The sequence below is a fragment of the Babylonia areolata genome, chromosome 8, assembly GCF_041734735.1.
Source record: "Babylonia areolata isolate BAREFJ2019XMU chromosome 8, ASM4173473v1, whole genome shotgun sequence".
In the NCBI taxonomy this organism is placed as follows: domain Eukaryota; kingdom Metazoa; phylum Mollusca; class Gastropoda; order Neogastropoda; family Buccinidae; genus Babylonia; species Babylonia areolata.
The window spans coordinates 46,506,496-46,526,085 of NC_134883.1; the positions used below are offsets into that span (position 1 = coordinate 46,506,496).

The 19,590-nt window shown below is 48.1% G+C and overlaps 2 protein-coding genes across 2 annotated transcripts in view; both read left to right on the forward strand.

Annotated features, from left to right (window-relative positions):
* The window catches only part of LOC143285304 (uncharacterized), a 188,015-nt gene that overhangs the window by 95,297 nt on the left and 73,128 nt on the right, over positions 1–19,590 (forward strand). The window lies entirely within an intron of this gene.
* Positions 1–19,590, forward strand: part of LOC143285207 (FMRFamide receptor-like) — a 71,733-nt gene that overhangs the window by 21,270 nt on the left and 30,873 nt on the right. The window contains exon 2 of the mRNA XM_076592453.1: positions 4,907–5,015. The gene's annotated coding sequence lies outside the window, so the exon portion shown is untranslated. The remainder of the gene's footprint in view (positions 1–4,906; positions 5,016–19,590) is intronic.

The window sequence follows — 19,590 nt, forward strand, 5'->3', positions numbered from 1 at the left end:
AACTTCTAATTTGATAGACTCCATTTCCTCTTATTTTGTTCTGGTTTAATGGACTTGAATGGACTCCATTTGTTCTTCTGGTGGTGTTCTGGTTAAATAGACACCCGTTTTTCTTCTTGTGGTGTTCTGGATAAATAGACACCCTTTTTTCTTCTGGTGGTGTTCTGGTTAAATAGACACCCTTTTTTCTTCTGGTGGTGTTCTGGTTAAATAGACACCCTTTTTTCTTCTGGTGGTGTTCTGGATAAATAGACACCCTTTTTTCTTCTGGTGGTGTTCTGGTTAAATAGACACCCGTTTTTCTTCTGGTGGTGTTCTGGTTAAATAGACACCCGTTTTTCTTCTTGTGGTGTTCTGATTAAATAGACACCTTTTTTTCTTCTGGTGGTGTTCTGGATAAATAGACACCCTTTTTTCTTCTGGTGGTGTTCTGGTTAAATAGACACCCTTTATCTTCTGGTAGTGTTCTGGTTAAATAGTGTATTTTTGTTCCTGGTTTTGTTATGATTTGATTTTTTACTCTGGTTTTGTTCACCATGATAACTTTCATGTCATGCATGTACCTCATACAAAGGGGAACCCATTATCTAATGTACGTCTTGCGTGTCATGTATGCCATGCAGGAGAGCAAACTCGTGATGGAAATATAGAAAATGATTAACACAGGAGTGCAAATCCAGACTGGCATAAAAACCTTCATCTCACCCCTGTCACCACTGCGGCTCAGCCTAATCCCTCCCCCTCCCCATCTGTGTAATACATTCCCTACCCCCACCCCCTTGTAATACATTCCCCCACTCCCCCTCCCCGTCTTTGTAATACATTCCCTGCCCCTCCCCCTCCACATCTTTGTAATACATTTCCCCCTCCCCCTCCCCATCTTTGTAATACATTCCCTGCCCCTCCCCATCTTTGTAATACATTTCCCACTCCCCCTCCCCATCTTTGTAATACATTCCCTCCCCCTCCCCCTCCACATCTTTGTAATACATTCCCTGCCCCTCCCCCTCCACATCCTTGTAATACATTTCCCACTCCCACTCCCCATCTTTGTAATACATTCCCCCAATCCCCCTCCCCGTCTTTGTAATACATTCCCTGCCCCTCCCCCTCCTCATCTTTGCAATACATTCCCTTCCTCCCTCTCCCTATCTTTGTAATTATAATACCATCCGCCACTCCCCCTCCCCATCTTTGTAATACATTCCCCCACTCCCCTCCCCGTCTTTGTAATACATTCCCTACCCCTCCCCGTCTTTGTAATACATTCCCCCACTCCCCTCCCCGTCTTTGTAATACATTCCCCCACTCCCCTCCCCGTCTTTGTAATACATTCCCCCACTCCCCCTCCCCATCTTTGTAATGCATTCCCTGCCCCTCCCCCTCCACATCTTTGTAATACATTCCCTTCCTCCCCCTCCCTATCTTTGTAATACATTCCCTTCCTCCCTCTCCCTATCTTTGTAATTATAATACCATCCGCCACTCCCCCTCCCCATCTTTGCAATACATTCCCCCACTCCCCCTCCCCGTCTTTGTAATACATTCCCCCACTCCCCCTCCCCATCTTTGTAATATATTCCCCTCCTCCCTCTCCCTATCTTTGTAATACATTCCCTTCCTCCCTCTCCCTATCTTTGTAATTATAATACCATCCGCCACTCCCCCTCCCCATCTTTGCAATACATTCCCCCACTCCCCCTCCCCATCTTTGCAATACATTCCCCCACTCCCCCTCCCCATCTTTGTAATACATTCCCTGCCCCTCCCCCTCCACATCTTTGTAATACATTCCCCCACTCCCCCTCCCCGTCTTTGTAATACATTCCCCCACTCCCCCTCCCCATCTTTATAATACATTCCCTCCCCCTCCCCATCTTTGTAATACATTCCCCTCCTCCCTCTCCCTATCTTTGTAATTATAATACCATCAGCCACTCCCCCTCCCCATCTTTGTAATACATTCCCCCCCTCCCCCTCCCCGTCTTTGTAATGCATTCCCTGCCCCTCCCCCTCCACATCTTTGTAATACATTCCCTTCCTCCCTCTCCCTATCTTTGTAATTATAATACCATCCGCCACTCCCCCTCCCCGTCTTTGCAATACATTCCCCCACTCCCCTCCCCGTCTTTGTAATACATTCCCTACCCCTCCCTATCTTTGTAATACATTCCTCCACTCCCCTCCCCGTCTTTGTAATACCATCCGCCACTCCCCCTCCCTATCTTTGTAATACATTCCCCCACTCCCCTCCCCGTCTTTGTAATACATTCCCTACCCCCCCCCTCCCCGTCTTTGTAATACATTCCCTCCCCCTCTTTGTAATACATTCCCTATCCCCTTTCCCTACCCATCTTTGTGATACCTTCCCCGTCCCACCCTTGTAATGCATTCCCTGCCCCTCCCCATCTTTGTAATACATCCCTCCCTCCACCTTTGTTAATACATTCCCTCCCCCCTCTTCATCTTTGTAATGCGCCCCCCTCCCCATTTTTATAATACATTACTTGCCCGCATACACTCTCCTCCTCCTCGAAGTCCTCACTTGCCTAGGGGTAGACAACAGGCCACAGGTCTGTCGTCCGAGTGGAAGAAAGAAGTTTGCTTATGAGTTGGGTATACCAAAAAGGAGACGAGGAAATTGGAGAGAAAAATAAGGGAGGAAAGAAGGTGGAAAAGCTAGGCGGAACACTTCTTTCCCCATGATTTCAAAACAATGCGATCGAGCGGCTTTGTTTTTAATTCGTAATTACCTTCCTCCATCCCTCCACTCCCTATCTGGATCGCGATCACTGCAGTGTGAAAGGCCATGTTGACACGCCCCCTCATTGGAGGAGGGTATTGGTTTCGGTCGGTCTGCCTAAAGCTCTGTGTATTTCTAGGGGACCAAAATGCACGCACAAATCTCTCACTATCACCCAAGAGTTTGCTCAGGTGAAATAATACGAACAACTGTGAGCTGAAAGCAGATTTTTTGTTTTGTTGTGTTTTTTGTTGTTGTTTTTTTGTGCGATTGAGCCTGACCTTTGAGAAATGACTTTTAGATGATCACTGAGGCGTTTTAAGTTTCATTTGGGAGGGGTTTCTGACGAGGAAGGACTGGGGGCTCTTTGGATTTGTTTCATTTTACCCTTCAGAAAACAATGACAGCAGTGACTTCCAGAACAGTACAGACAGCATATTGGAGACAGTCTGCAGACAACTCGGACAACTCCGTGTCTAACATCTCTTACATGTCGTCTTCGCCGACTTCTCCATTCTCTTTCTGCTGTGTTTTGAAATAACTCGCCAATGGAAGCCGTGTTGTGGCAATGTGGTTTGCGGACATACATTGGTTGAAACGACCAAAACTATGTACACAGAAAGCAACAGGCTGAAGTAAAGAGAAGTGTCCTGTAACTGTTGTCTGTCTGTCTACCTCTCCTAACCTCCCTCCCTCCCTCCCCTCTCTCTCTCCCCTGTGTGTGTGTGTGTGTGTGTGTGTGTGTGTAGCGTTGTTGTTGTTAGGTATCCCTCATTCATTGTTGTGTTTACAGTCGAGTTGTGTGGCCCTGTCAGTGTCTGAGAGCCTCAGTTATCTTTTTGTCCTGTGGGTATTTTCCACACCACTACCTCACGTGCCAGAAGGGGTGACTAGCAATGCATTTCTTCTGTTTCTGTCCCTATCTCTTGTTCCCCTCCTGTCCCCTCCCACCCCGTCTCTTGTCCCTCCTACCCCACCCCTTCTCTTGTCCCTCCTACCCCACCCCGTCTCTTGTCCCTCCTACCCCATCTCTTGTCCCTCCTACCCCATCTCTTGTTCCCGTCCTGTCCCCTCCTACCCCAGCTCTTGTCCCTCCTACCCCACCCCATCTCTTGTCCCTCCCACCCCATCTATTGTCCCTCCCACCCCATCTCTTGTTCCCCTCCTGTCCCCTCCTACCCCACCCCGTCTCTTGTCCCTCCTACCCCACCCTGTCTCTTGTCCCTCCTACCCCACCCCATCTCTTGCCCCTCCCACCCCATCTCTTGTCCCTCCCTGTCCCCTCCCACCCCATTTCTTGTCCCTCCCTGTCCCCTCCCACCCCATCTCTTGCCCCTCCCACCCCATCTCTTGTCCCTCCCTGTCCCCTCCCACCCCATCTCTTGTCCCTCCCTGTCCCCTCCCACCCCATTTCTTGTCCCTCCCTGTCCCCTACCCCTTCTTGTCCCCTCCCCCTTCCTGTCCCCTCCCCCTCCCTGTCCCCTCCCCCTCCCTGTCCCCTCCCACCCCATTTCTTGTCCTCCCCCCTTGTACCCTCCCCCTCCCTGTCCCCTCCAACACCATTTCTTGTTCCTCCCTGTCCCCTCCCACCCCATTTCTTGTCCTCCCCCCCCCCTGTCCCCTCCCCCTTCCTGTCCTCTCCCACCCCAACTCTTGTCCCCCCCCTGTCCCCTTCCACCCCATCTCTTGTCCCTCCCTGTCCCCTCCCACCCCATTTCTTGTCCCCCCCTGTCCCCTCCCACCCCATCTCTTGTCCATCCCTGTCCCCTCCCACCCCATTTCTTGTCCCCCCCTGTCCCCTCCCACCCCATCTCTTGTCCATCCCTGTCCCCTCCCACCCCATCTCTTGTCCATCCCTGTCCCCTCCCACCCCATCTCTTGTCCATCCCTGTCCCCTCCCACCCCATCTCTTGTCCCTTCCTGTCCCTTCCCTATTCCTGTCCCGTCCCACTCCATCAGCTGTTTCTGTCCCAGTCTTACTCCCCCATTTTGTCAGTGTATGAAGTCATATAGCGTCCTTCCGAGAGTCTTTCCCAGAAAGTTGGGTTGGGGGTGGGTAGGGGTTGCTAGGTGTGCCTGTGGGTGGGGCAGAAGGATCAGGGAGGTCAAAGAGGAGAGAAATCTTATGGTCAAAAGAAGTAAAGTCGTTGCATGTGTGTGCAGACCCAGGTTGTTACTGGTGGTCCAGTGGTTCTTCGGCCACACACTGACCTGACCACACTTCACTGTCTGCCTGCACTGACCACTCAGTCCTCGCCATCACTCATGACAGGTGTGGTTTGTCTGTTTGTCGGTCTGTATGACTGTCTGTTGGTCTGTCTGTCGGTCTGCTGGCTGGCTGTCGGTCAATCAGTGTGGCTGTAAGTCTGGCTGTCTGTATGTCAGTCTATCGATCTGTCAGTCAGTTAATTGTATGTCTGTCTGTCCGTCTCTTCATACAATCAGTGACCACAAAGTTATCATAAAATGTTGCACACACACACACACACACACACACACACACACATGCATACACGCGCGCGCACACGCACACACACACACGCGCGCGCGCGCGCGTATATCACTGGAAGTGTCACGTCTTTTACCCACCACCCTACTCGCTTTCCTAATGACTTTTTCCGACCTGTCTTTGTCATGTTTGGTCAAGTTTCCTCCCCAGCAAACGGTGCCAAAAGTTAAAACGCAGCAGATAACAGATGCTTAAAACATTTGTAGCATCTGCCTGCACATATTAAAAGATTTCATTTTTCTTAGACGGTACATGCGACTGTTGCATTTTTTTGTTTAGTGAATACGGTGGTGTTTTATTCCAAAAAAGCTTGTTGTCTCGAAGATGTTTGTATGTGTCTTACCAGTTCACCCTTTTAATTTTTGTGATTTAGTTTTACCTAATCCAGTTTTATTTTTCTGAAGTCAGTACATTAATCTGTCAATTTATCTTTGGTAGTCAACATCATCGTCATCGGTAATCAGTCCTGTCAGTCCGGAATCATCTGCAAACTTAACTAGTAGACACGGATTGGTCAAGTTTCTGCATTCAGAAAATACAGGTGAACAGAAATGGTGAGAGCACTGTACCTTGTGGTGCACCAGTGTTTATACAACGAACAGTAGAAATATAATCGTTCAGTTTTAATAAGTGGGGGCTGTTAGTAAGTTAGTCTAAAATCCAAAAATTAATCGGAAAAGTGAGTCCCATTTACATAAGCTTCTTTGCTAAAACTAAAGGTGAGGTGGAATATTATTAAAAGCCCTAGAAACGTCAAATAATCGGCGTTTTTGACTGTGTTGTAGTTGTACAGCACGGATCACTCGTCAGCCATGAAGACTTTTCCCCTTGTTCTTTTATGTGTCAAATAGTGGAGCTAGCCATGAAGGCTTTGTCTCTTGTTCTTTTGTATGGTAAATGGTAAAGCGAGCCACGTTTCCGCATGAATGGAAACGACGTATGACTGACGGCTTGTAAGAAGACTGGATGACTTCCTGATAGCCAGTTACTTATTAGCTACAGGGGCACTGCTTATTGTTGTTTGAAATCATTGCTGCACGGTGAGGGTGACGTCAGTGTGATGCGTCAGTGTGATAGGGGTCCTCTGTACTCATGGTGAGGGTGACGTCAGTGTGATAGCGGTCCTTTCTGTACTCATGGTGAGGGCGACGTCAGTGTGATAGAAGTCCTAAGTTCCTTGTAGAAAGGCTGGTGGCCTTGTAAAATGTGTCTGACTTATGTCTCGCTGGCTGGCTGACTGTATCTCTTTCTGTCTCTGTCTCTCTCTTTCTCTCTCTCTCTCTCTCTCTCTCTCTCTCTCTCTCAAAACAGATCAAACATACTGTCTCAGAATGAACGCTTAAAGCAGTGTAAATTGAATAAAGCGTCTTTCGTGTTGAACTTTTTGTCACAACTGGACAAGGTGTTCTTGGCCTCTTGTTGACACAACTGGACAAGGTGTTCTTGGCCTCTTGTTGACACAACTGGACAAGTTGTTCTTGGCCGCTTGTTGACACAGCTGGACAAGTTGTCAAATCTCCTTCTCCATGACCTATGTATTTACCAACACAAACCTTGCCTTCCTCGGTACTTTATGTCTGGAACTCTAGGCCACCCACGTTACAAACTCCTCTCTCTCTCTCTCTCTCTCTCTCTCTCAATCCCCCAACCTCCCTCTCCCGCAACGTGTCTAAGTCGGTTGTTGTGTGTTGTTGTTGTTGTTTTGGTGGTTGTTGTTGTTGTTGTTTTTTTGGGGGGGTCTTTTGTTTTTGTTTGTTTGTTGTTGTTGTTGTTACTAGTTGTAGTGATTTATTTTCAAATTATACCTACTGTCTGTCGTTATTCTGCATTTCTTTTATTCTTTAGTATGCCCACCCACTCTTTAGTCGTGGGTTTCTCTTTATTAATATCCACCACTCCATAGAGCCCTGAGTTATTTATTGATCTCACCCACTCCACAGAGCCCTGAGTTATTTATTGATCTCACCCACTCCACAGAGCCCTGAGTTATTTATTGATCTCACCCTGTCCACAGAGCCCTGAGTTATTTATTGATCTCACCCTGTCCACAGAGCCCTGAGTTATTTATTGATCTTACCCTGTCCATAGAGCCCTGAGTTATTTATTGATCTCACCCTCTCCCTAGAGCCCTGGGTTATTTATTGATCTCACCCTCTCCATAGAACCCTGAGTTATTTATTGATCTCTCCTTAGAGCCCTGGGTTATTTATTGTTCTCACCCTGTCCATGGAACCCTGATTTATTTATTTATCCTACCCTGTCCATAGAGCCCTGAGTTGTTGGGTTTGTTTTTTTTATTGATCTCACCCTGTCCATAGAACCCTGAGTTATTTATTGATCTCACCCTCTCCCTAGAGCCCTGGGTTATTTATTGATCTCACCCTCTCCATAGAACCCTGAGTTATTTATTGATTTCTCCTTAGAGCCCTGAGTTATTTATTGATCTTATCCTCTCCAATAGAACCCTAATTTATTGATCTCGCTCTCTGCATAGAACCCTGATTTATTTATTGATCTTATCCTCTCCACAGAGCCCAGATTTATTCTTTATTGATATGCTGTACTCCAGATATCTGTGAGTTTTTTAAATTGGTATCCCCTACTCCAGATATCTGTGCGTTATTTTTTTTTATTGGTATCCCCTACTCCAGATATCTGTGCGTTATTTTTTTTATTGGTATCCCATACTCCAGATATCTTTGAGTTATTCTTTACTAATACATGATTACCTCCACACCAGATCGCCCCGAGTTTGACTAATCATTGTTGATATCCCCCACTCCATATATCCCTGAGTTATTTATTGATCTCACCCTCTCCATAGAGCCCTAAACTATTTATTGATATCACCTTCTCCATAGAGCCCAAAGTTATTATTTATCTCACCCACTCCATATAACTCTGAGTTATTGATCTCACCCTGTCCTTAGAGCCCTGAGTTATTGATTGATCTCACCCTGTCCATAGAGCCCTGAGTTATTAATTGATCTCACCCTGTCCATAGAGCCCTGAGTTATTGATTGATCTCACCCTGTCCATAGAGCCCTGAGGTATTAATTGATCTCACCCTGTCCATAGAGCCCTGAGTTATTTATTGATCTCGCCCTGTCCACAGAGCCCTGGGTTATTTATTGATCTCACCCTCTCCCTAGAGCCCTGAGTTATCTATTGATATCACCCTTTCCACAAAACCCTGAGTTATTTATTGATCTTATCCTCTCCACGGGACCCTGAGTTATTTATTGATCTCACCCTGTCCACAAAACCCTGAGTTTTTTTTATTGATCTTATCCTCTCCACAGAACCACGAGTTATTTATTGATCTTATCCTCTCCATAGAACCCTGAGTTATTTATTGATCTTATCCTGTCCACGGAACCCTCAGTTGTTGGGTTGTTGTTGTTGTTTTTTATTGATCTCACCCACTCCATAGAGCCCTGAGTTATTTATTGATCTCTCCCACTCTATAGAGCCCTGAGTTAAGTATTCATCTCACCCTGTCCATAGAGCTCTCAGTTATTTATTGATGTAACCCTGTCCATAGAGTCCTGAGTTATTTATTGATGTCACCTTCTCCATAAAACCCTGAGTTATTTATTGATCTCACCCTGTCCATAGAACCCTGAGTTAATTATTGATCTCACCCTGTCCATAGAGCCCAAAGTTATTTATTGATCTCACCCTGTCCATAGAGCCTGGAGTTATTTATTGATCTCACCCTGTCCATAGAGCCCTGAGTTATTTATTGATCTCACCCACTCCATAGAGCCCTGAGTTATTTATTGATGTCACCCTGTCCATAGAGCCCTGAGTTATTTATTGATCTCACCCTGTCCATAGAGCCCTGGGTTATTTATTGATCTCACCCACTCCATAGAGCCCAGGGTCATTTATTGATCTCACGCTGCCCATAGAGCCCTGAGTTATTTATTGATGTCACCCTGCCCATAGAGCCCTGAGTTATTTATTGATCTCACCCTGTCCATTAGAACCCTGGGTTATTTATTGATCTCACCCTGTCCGTAGAGCTCTGAGTTATTTATTGATCTCACCAAAGTTATTTATTGATCTCACTCACTCCATAGAATCCTGTGTTATTTATTTATCTCACCCTCTCCATAGAGCTCTGAGTGAGTTACTGATATCACCCTGTCCATAGAGCTCTGAGTGAGTTACTGATCTCACCCTCTCCATAGAGCTCTGAGTGAGTTACTGATATCACCCTGTCCATAGAGCTCTGAGTGAGTTACTGATCTCACCCACTGCATAGACCCCAGAGTTATCTATTGATCTCACCCACCCCATAGAGCCCTCAGTTATTTATTGATCTCACCCAGTCCGTAGAGCCCTGAGTTATTTATTGATCTCACCCTGTCAATAGAGCTCTGAGTTACTGATCTCACCCACTCCATAGAGCTCTGAGTTATTTATTGATCTCACCCACTCCATAGAACACTGTTATTTGTTGATCTCATCCTCTCTACAGAGCCGTGATTTATTCTTTACTGATATTGTCCACTCCAGATATCTGTGAGTTTGTTGGGGTCTTTTTTATCGGTATCCCCTACTCCAGATATCTTTGAGTTATTCTTTATTAATACATGATTACCCCCACACCGGATCGCCCTGAGTTTGGCTAATGATTGTTGATATCCCTTACTCCATAGAGCCCTGAGTTACTAACTGTTGATATAACCGTCTCCACAGAGCCCTGAATTATTCTTTATTAATATCCCCACTCCAGATAGACGTGATGAGAATTCCCTGGTTAGCATGGCTTATGACTAACAACCGGATAACTAGCTCCCACACTGCTGACACTTGGGAAGTTGGGCCGTGTGGAAAACATTGATTTTCTCAAATTTGTTCATTCGTTTATGTGTATTTATTGAATTTAGAATATGTTGGGGGTTTCTATATTTAAAACTGTAAACCAGATGATTATGAATGTGTGTGTGTGTGTGTGTGTGTGTGTGTGTGTGTGTGTGTGTGTGTGTGTGTGTGTTGGGCAGGGGTGTTGTTTGTGTGAGGAAGGAGAGTGGGGGACGGGGGGGAGGGTCCGGATGTGTTTTACAATCGCGTGCGGATGTGCGAGTCTGGGAAGTTTTTCGTTTGGAAGCGCAGTGCATTGTGGGTCAGATCGAAGGGCTTCATTGCAGGTGATCAATGGTTGATCGATTGCAAACAAATCATGTCCACGTCTCACTCTGATTAATACATAGTTCATTTCTTTCTTCCTTTATTTCTTTCTTTCTCTTTTTTCTTTCTTGTTCCTCTTCTCCTCTTTCTTATTCTGCTTCTTCTTTCCACGTCTCACTCTGATTAGTACATAATTTGTTTCTTCTTCTTCTTCTTCTTCTTCTTCTTCTTCTTCTTCCTCTTCTTCTTGCGTCTCTTCCTCTACCTCCTCCTCCTCCTGCTCTGCCTCCTCTTCCTTCCCCTCCTCTCCTTCAACATGTTCTTCTGCTGATGGAATCTGCGAGTGGCTTGGACGGGTCGGACAGCCTGACGTCATTGATCTCTGTGTGTGTGTGTGTGTGCGTGCGTGTGTGTGTGTGTGTGTGTGTGTGTGTGTGTGTGACAGACAGACAGACAGATAGACAGACGGACAAACAAGCTTTCAGAGCAGTTGTCAGAGGAGACATCAAGCTGTCTTAAGCGGAAATGTACGAATGGACGTGATGTGCATGCAGCCAAACAAGCAATGATGGAGTGTCTGCCTGAGCTGTGCTCATCACAGTCATCTGGATGTTGGTTATCGCCACACCCAGGGGACCATGGCTCTCTGCACTCTCAGCCATTCCCGGGCTTCCCCTCCCCCTCCCCCAGTCCTCCTCTCCCACAGGCAGTTAGCAGTCTCAGCCTTTCTCTGGGCAGGGCTAGAGGCGTGGTCACAAGGACAGCCATTCCCTGGTCAAGGTTAGAGGTGTGGTCACAGGGACAGCTTTTCCCTGGGCAGGGCTAGAGGCGTGGTCACAGGGACAGCCATTCCCTGGTCAAGGTTAGATGAGTGGTCACAGAGACAGCCATTCCCTGGGCATGGTTAGAGGCGTGGTCACAGGGACAGCCATTCCATGGACAAGGTTAGAGGAGGCTAGAGGCGTGGTCACAAGGACAGCCATTCCCTAGACATGGCTAGAGGCGTGGTCACAGGGACAGCCATTCCCTGGACATGGTTAGAGGCGTGGTCACAGGGACATCCATTCCCTGGACAAGGCTAGAGGCGTGGTCACAGGTACAGCCATTCCCTGAGTATGGCTAGAGGCGTGGTCACAGGAGCAGCAATTCCGTAGACATGGCTAGAGGCGTGGTCACAGGGACAGCCATTCCCTGGGCATGGTTAGAGGTGTGGTCACAGGGACAGCTTTTCCCTGGGCAGGGCTAGAGGCGTGGTCACAGGGACAGCTATTCCCTGGTCAAGGTTAGATGAGTGGTCACAGAGACAGCCATTCCCTGGGCATGGTTAGAGGCGTGGTCACAGGGACAGCCATTCCATGGACAAGGCTAGAAGAGGCTAGAGGCGTGGTAACAAGAACAGCCATTCCCTAGACATGGCTAGAGGCGTGGTCACAGGGACAGCCATTCCCTGGACATGGTTAGAGGCTTGGTCACAGGGACATCCATTCCCTGGACAAGGCTAGAGGCGTGGTCACAGGTACAGCCATTCCCTGAGCATGGCTAGAGGCGTGGTCACAGGAGCAGCCATTCCGTAGACATGGCTAGAGGCGTGGTCACAGGGACAGCCATTCCCTGGGCATGGTTAGAGGCGTGATCACAGGGACAGCCATTCCATGGACAAGGCTAGAGGCGTGGTCACAGGGACAGCCATTCCATGGACAAGGCTAGAGAAGGCTAGAGGCTTGGTCACAGGGACAGCCATTCCATGGACAAGGCTAGAGGCGTGGTCACAGAGACAGCCATTCCCTAGGCATGGTTAGAGGCGTGGTCACAGGGACAGCCATTCCATGGACAAGGCTAGGAGGAGGCTAGAGGCGTGGTCACAAGGACAGCCATTCCCTAGACATGGCTAGAGGCGTGGTCACAGGGACAGCCATTCCCTGGACATGGTTAGAGGCTTGGTCACAGGGACATCCATTCCCTGGACAAGGCTAGAGGCGTGGTCACAGGTACAGCCATTCCCTGAGCATGGCTAGAGGCGTGGTCACAGGAGCAGCCATTCCGTAGACATGGCTAGAGGCGTGGTCACAGGGACAGCCATTCCCTGGGCATGGTTAGAGGTGTGGTCACAGGGACAGCTTTTCCCTGTGCAGGGCTAGAGGTGTGGTCACAGGGACAGCCATTCCCTGGTCAAGGTTAGATGAGTGGTCACAGAGACAGCCATTCCCTGGGCATGGTTAGAGGCGTGGTCACAGGGACAGCCATTCCATGGACAAGGCTAGAAGAGGCTAGAGGCGTGGTCACAAGGACAGCCATTCCCTAGACATGGCTAGAGGCGTGGTCACAGGGACAGCCATTCCCTGGGCATGGTTAGAGGCGTGGTCACAGGGACAGCCATTCCATGGACAAGGCTAGAAGAGGCTAGAGGCTTGGTCACAGGGACATCCATTCCCTGGACAAGGCTAGAGGCGTGGTCACAGGTACAGCCATTCCCTGAGCATGGCTAGAGGCGTGGTCACAGGAGCAGCCATTCCGTAGACATGGCTAGAGGCGTGGTCACAGGGACAGCCATTCCCTGGGCATGGTTAGAGGCGTGATCACAGGGACAGCCATTCCATGGACAAGGCTAGAGGCGTGGTCATAGGGACAGCCATTCCATGGACAAGGCTAGAGAAGGCTAGAGGCTTGGTCACAGGGACAGCCATTCCATGGACAAGGCTAGAGGCTTGGTCACAGGGACATCCATTCCCTGGACAAGGCTAGAGGCGTGGTCACAGGTACAGCCATTCCCTGAGCATGGCTAGAGGCGTGGTCACAGGAGCAGCCATTCCCTAGACATGGCTAGAGGCGTGGTCACAGGGACAGCCATTCCCTAGACATGGCTAGAGGCGTGGTCACAGGGACAGCCATTCCCTGGACATGGTTAGAGGCGTGGTCACAGGGACATCCATTCCCTGGACAAGGCTAGAGGGGTGGTCACAGGTACAGCCATTCCCTGAGCATGGCTAGAGGCGTGGTCACAGGAGCAGCCATTCCGTAGACATGGCTAGAGGCGTGATGACAGGGACAGCCATTCCCTGGGCATGGTTAGAGGTGTGGTCACAGGGACAGCTTTTCCCTGGGCAGGGCTAGAGGCGTGGTCACAGGGACAGCTATTCCCTGGTCAAGGTTAGATGAGTGGTCACAGAGACAGCCATTCCCTAGGCATGGTTAGAGGCGTGGTCACAGGGACAGCCATTCCATGGACAAGGCTAGGAGGAGGCTAGAGGCGTGGTCACAAGGACAGCCATTCCCTAGACATGGCTAGAGGCGTGGTCACAGGGACAGCCATTCCCTGGACATGGTTAGAGGCTTGGTCACAGGGACATCCATTCCCTGGACAAGGCTAGAGGCGTGGTCACAGGTACAGCCATTCACTGAGCATGGCTAGAGGCGTGGTCACAGGAGCAGCCATTCCGTAGACATGGCTAGAGGCGTGGTCACAGGGACAGCCATTCCCTGGGCATGGTTAGAGGTGTGGTCACAGGGACAGCTTTTCCCTGTGCAGGGCTAGAGGTGTGGTCACAGGGACAGCCATTCCCTGGTCAAGGTTAGAGGTGTGGTCACAGAGACAGCCATTCCCTGGGCATGGTTAGAGGCGTGGTCACAGGGACAGCCATTCCCTGGGCATGGTTAGAGGTGTGGTCACAGGGACAGCTTTTCCCTGGGCAGGGCTAGAGGCGTGGTCACAGGGACAGCCATTCCCTGGTCAAGGTTAGATGAGTGGTCACAGAGACAGCCATTCCCTGGGCATGGTTAGAGGCGTGGTCACAGGGACAGCCATTCCATGGACAAGGCTAGAAGAGGCTAGAGGCGTGGTCACAAGGACAGCCATTCCCTAGACATGGCTAGAGGCGTGGTCACAGGGACAGCTATTCCCTGGGCATGGTTAGAGGCGTGGTCACAGGGACAGCCATTCCATGGACAAGGCTAGAAGAGGCTAGAGGCGTGGTCACAAGGACAGCCATTCCGTAGACATGGCTAGAGGCGTGGTCACAGGGACAGCTATTCCATGGACAAGGCTAGAAGAGGCTAGAGGCTTGGTCACAGGGACATCCATTCCCTGGACAAGGCTAGAGGCGTGGTCACAGGTACAGCCATTCCCTGAGCATGGCTAGAGGCGTGGTCACAGGAGCAGCCATTCCGTAGACATGGCTAGAGGCGTGGTCACAGGGACAGCCATTCCCTGGGCATGGTTAGAGGCGTGATCACAGGGACAGCCATTCCATGGACAAGGCTAGAGGCGTGGTCATAGGGACAGCCATTCCATGGACAAGGCTAGAGAAGGCTAGAGGCTTGGTCACAGGGACAGCCATTCCATGGACAAGGCTAGAGGCGTGGTCACAGAGACAGCCATTCCCTGGGCATGGTTAGAGGCGTGGTCACAGGGACAGCCATTCCATGGACAAGGCTAGAGGAGGCTAGAGGCGTGGTCACAAGGACAGCCATTCCCTAGACATGGCTAGAGGCGTGGTCACAGGGACAGCCATTCCCTGGACATGGTTAGAGGCTTGGTCACAGGGACATCCATTCCCTGGACAAGGCTAGAGGCGTGGTCACAGGTACAGCCATTCCCTGAGCATGGCTAGAGGCGTGGTCACAGGAGCAGCCATTCCGTAGACATGGCTAGAGGCGTGGTCACAGGGACAGCCATTCCCTGGGCATGGTTAGAGGTGTGGTCACAGGGACAGCTTTTCCCTGGGCAGGGCTAGAGGCGTGGTCACAGGGACAGCCATTCCCTGGTCAAGGTTAGATGAGTGGTCACAGAGACAGCCATTCCCTGGGCATGGTTAGAGGCGTGGTCACAGGGACAGCCATTCCATGGACAAGGCTAGAAGAGGCTAGAGGCGTGGTCACAAGGACAGCCATTCCCTAGACATGGCTGGAGGCGTGGTCACAGGGACAGCCATTCCCTGGACATGGTTAGAGGCTTGGTCACAGGGACATTCATTCCCTGGACAAGGCTAGAGGCGTGGTCACAGGTACAGCCATTCCCTGAGCATGGCTAGAGGCGTGGTCACAGGAGCAGCCATTCCGTAGACATGGCTAGAGGCGTGGTCACAGGGACAGCCATTCCCTGGGCATGGTTAGAGGCGTGATCACAGGGACAGCCATTCCATGGACAAGGCTAGAGAAGGCTCAGGGACAGCCATTCCATGTACAAGGCTAGAGGCGTGGTCACAGGGACAGCCATTCCCTGGACATGGTTAGAGGCGTGGTCACAGGTACAGCCATTCCCTGGGTATGGCTAGAGGCTTGGTCACAGGGACAGCCATTCCCTAGACATGGCTAGAGGTGTCCAGACACCTGTGTTCAGACAGTCCTGTGGACTGCAGCGCTTTCCTCGCTCCTTCACACACCTGTCTTCAGACAGTCCAGATACCTGTGTTCAGACAGTCCAAACACCTGTGTTCAGACAGTCCTGTGGACTGCATTGCTTTGCTCGCTCCTTCACACACCTGTCTTCAGACAGTCCTGTGTACTGCATTGCTTTCCTCGCTCCTTCACACACCTGTGTTCAGACAGTCCAGGCACCTGTGTTCAGACAGTCTAGGCACCCATGTTCAGACAGTCCTGTGTACTGCATTGTTTTCCTCGCTCCACACACCTGTCTTCAGACAGTCCAGATACCTGGGTTCAGACAGTCCACACACCTGTATTCAGACAGTCCTGTGGACTGCATTGCTTTCCTCGCTCCTTCACACACCTGTCTTCAGACAATCCTGTGGACTGCATTGCTTTCCTCGCTCCTTCACACACCTGTGTTCAGACAGTCAAGACACCTGTGTTCAGACAGTCCAGACACCCATGTTCAGACAGTCCAGACACCCATGTTCAGACAGTCCAGACACCTGTGTTCAAACAGTCCAGACACCCGTGTTCAAACAGTCCAGACACCCATGTTCAGACAGTCCAGACACCCATGTTCAGACAGTCCAGACAGTCCAGACACCCATGTTCAGACAGTCCAGACACCCATGTTCAGACAGTCCAGACACCTGTGTTGAGACAGTTCACTGGGCTGCATTGCTTTCTTCCCTCCTTTAGAGATCTGGTCTTACAGCGTGGTGAACAGAACACGAATGGCTGGGCTGACAATGCAAGTTAATGTTCTTGTCCCTTTTAACACTGAGTGTATGCAGTAATTCTGGCAGGTCGTCTGTATGTTGTAATTTGGGTCCAGAGTCTTCTTTGGGCAAAACTATGAAGAAATCAGCAGACACTCAGGTTTGATTTACCACAATGAGTTTACCAAATGTAAACAATTGTCCCCACTTCATAGAATGGGGGAGCAGCGTAATCATATCAGTGTGGTCCATTATTTCTCTTACATCACACACACGCGCGCGCACACACACACACACACACACACACACACACACACACACACACACACACACACATATATATATATATATATGTGTGTGTGTGTGTGTGTGTGTGTGAATGTGTGTGTGTGTGTGTGTGTGTGTGTGTGTGTGCGCGCGCGTGTGTGTGATGTAAGAGAAATAATGGACCACACTGATATGATTACGCTTATATATATATATATATGTGTGTGTGTGTGTGTGTGTGTTATATGTGTGTGAATGTGTGTGTGTGTGTGTGTGTGTGTTATGGCTTTAGTGCAGAAACAGAACGCCATGGTGACTCAGACAAAGGAAAGAAATTGAACAGACTTCATTGGAAAGGATTTGTATCCTCCAAGTTTCCAAAGTCTGGGTGGATCTCCCTCCATACGTCAATATGCTTAAGTTCTGACATCACCTCCTTTACCGTTTCTCGTGCTGGGCAATATTGAAATTTCCATAGTTGTAACGAGCTGTACTTGGATTGATCACTAAATTGGGTGCTGCGGTGGCCACGTGGAAAAGCGCCGAATTGGGAAGTTAGTCCATACGGGTTCGCTTCCCGTGGGGGCCGGGACTTCACTCCCTCTTCAATTACACCACCTTGACTACTGCTCTGGGTACTCTCTCTCTCTCTCTCCTCTCTCTCTCTCTCTCTCTCTCTCTCTCTCTCTCTCTCTCTCTCTCTCTTTCTCAATGTCTGATAGATTTTGTTCTGGAGAATGATGTTTATGTTATGTGGTGATCTGTACAGCAGAACGTCAAATATGTCTAATGATTATTCTGCTTGTAATATTGTGGACTGTCAATGTAAGAACATGTCTTATAGCTCCAAACGATGTTCAGAGGACTGTCATTTAAACAACTATGGCAAACTGCTGTTGAACGTGTGCATTGCATTAGACTTGTATACTGAATGGTTTATGCAAAGGCGATCTCAAACTGCTGTTGAACATGTGCATTGCATTAGACTTGTATACTGAATGGTTTATGTAAAAGCGATCTCAAACTGCTGTTGAACATGTGCATTGCATTAGACTTGTATACTGAATGGTTTATGCAAAGGCGATCTGAACGGTCACTGTACATATATGTCTGAATCAGGATGTAGTGTGAATGACTATTTTATATTTTCCAATGATTTGCTTTCACTGGTGTATGACTCTTGTGAGCTCCTTGTAGATGAACAGTTTTACTCTGGTCACATGCCTGTAACAGTCAGAGTTGTTTTTCCACATGAAAACAGAATTTACAACAGTGTTAAAAAAAGAAATGAGGAGGTCATTGAAAAATAGTTTGGGATGATGCACATGTTGATGTGTTCCTTTATAAGCTGTCTGTGCCAGAAATCCGTGTGAAACTGGACTGTGCAGTGAATCTAATAGACATAGATGTGAATGATGCTTTGAATGTTTTCAGTGAATGTATGAAAGAATACTCTGCTTGTTTGCCGCAACGTTCATCTGTTTGTAGTAGTAAGAAATCACGTGACTGGTTCGATCATGAGTGTAAGGTAAAGAAGAGAAAAGTTAGAAGACTATTAAGAATTAGTTGTCGGTCTTTAAAGCCTGAAGATTTTCAAGAATGTTCTGTTGTTAGCGTGAATACAAACATTTACGTAAGAGAAAAAAGAAAGCGTTTAATAGTAAGTGTTAGATCATCTTATTTCTTCCATAAAGAATCGAAGGAATTTTGGGATACAATTCACAAAGTATCTTATAAAAGAAAACAGCCAAGAAATAATATCACTAACAGATAAGCCTGCCTGCCTACTCATCCGTCGGTCCAACGGGAGACTCCATCATTGTTGTCAATCATTGATGTCACTGTTGTTCGTGATTTTATCTCTGTACCTGTACAAGACTTTTAAGTTTGGAGAAATTGCTACTTCCTAATCTGTTCTATTACTGTTAACTAATGCTTAGTTTATGTTCTTGGTTTCATTATTATATGTTTCGCACTTTATGTTGTGTATATTATGCATTGTTCGCACACCCCTTCATTAGGTGCCATGGCCTATGATGAATAAAATCATCCGTATCCCCGCCCTCCCCCCTCTCTCTCTCTCTTTGTATATATATATATATATATATATATATATATATATATATATATATATATACGTGTGTGTGTGTGTGTGTGTGTGTGTGTGTGTGTGTGTGTGTGTGTGAGTAATCCATTGTGTAGTGGATGATTTGTAAAGTGCATAGAATATTGGCTCAAACTGGCAAGGCTACCAACATCAAGATTATGTGGGCAAGCAAACGGGATGCTGCTGCTGCAAGAGGAGAAAGGCAAACAGAACTGGTTATTTCATATCAAGAAAAACTTGACAGAATATGGATTCGGACTTGTTTGGTTGTGCCAAGGAGAAGGCCCAAGAACACTTTATGTCAGAATTTAAAGATAAACTAATAGCATGTTACATGCAAAACTGGCTTGGAGAAATAGAAAGCAAGGATATAGATATGATTGGTTCTGTTCATTCAAATCAGTATTCCAAACAGAGAAGTATATCAAGATCATTACAAATAAATGGCATGAAACCTGCCATGCTGGGCTTAGACTGAGAACATTTGGACAATGTGCCAACAAAAGATGGTTCGATAAAAACGTAGCAGCAACTTCTCCCTGTCCAATCAATGTGTAGTGAAAGCCCAGAAGATGAAAACATTTCCTGTTCAATCACAAAGGACACGAAGAAGTGCGAAAAACTGTGCAATATCCTGTACAACTATAGCACAGAGGAAAGATCTGTTCAGCATACTGAATGCAGAAAATGATTCTCTTACTTGCCAGATATGTCTGAGGCAATGATATTACGCAAAAAG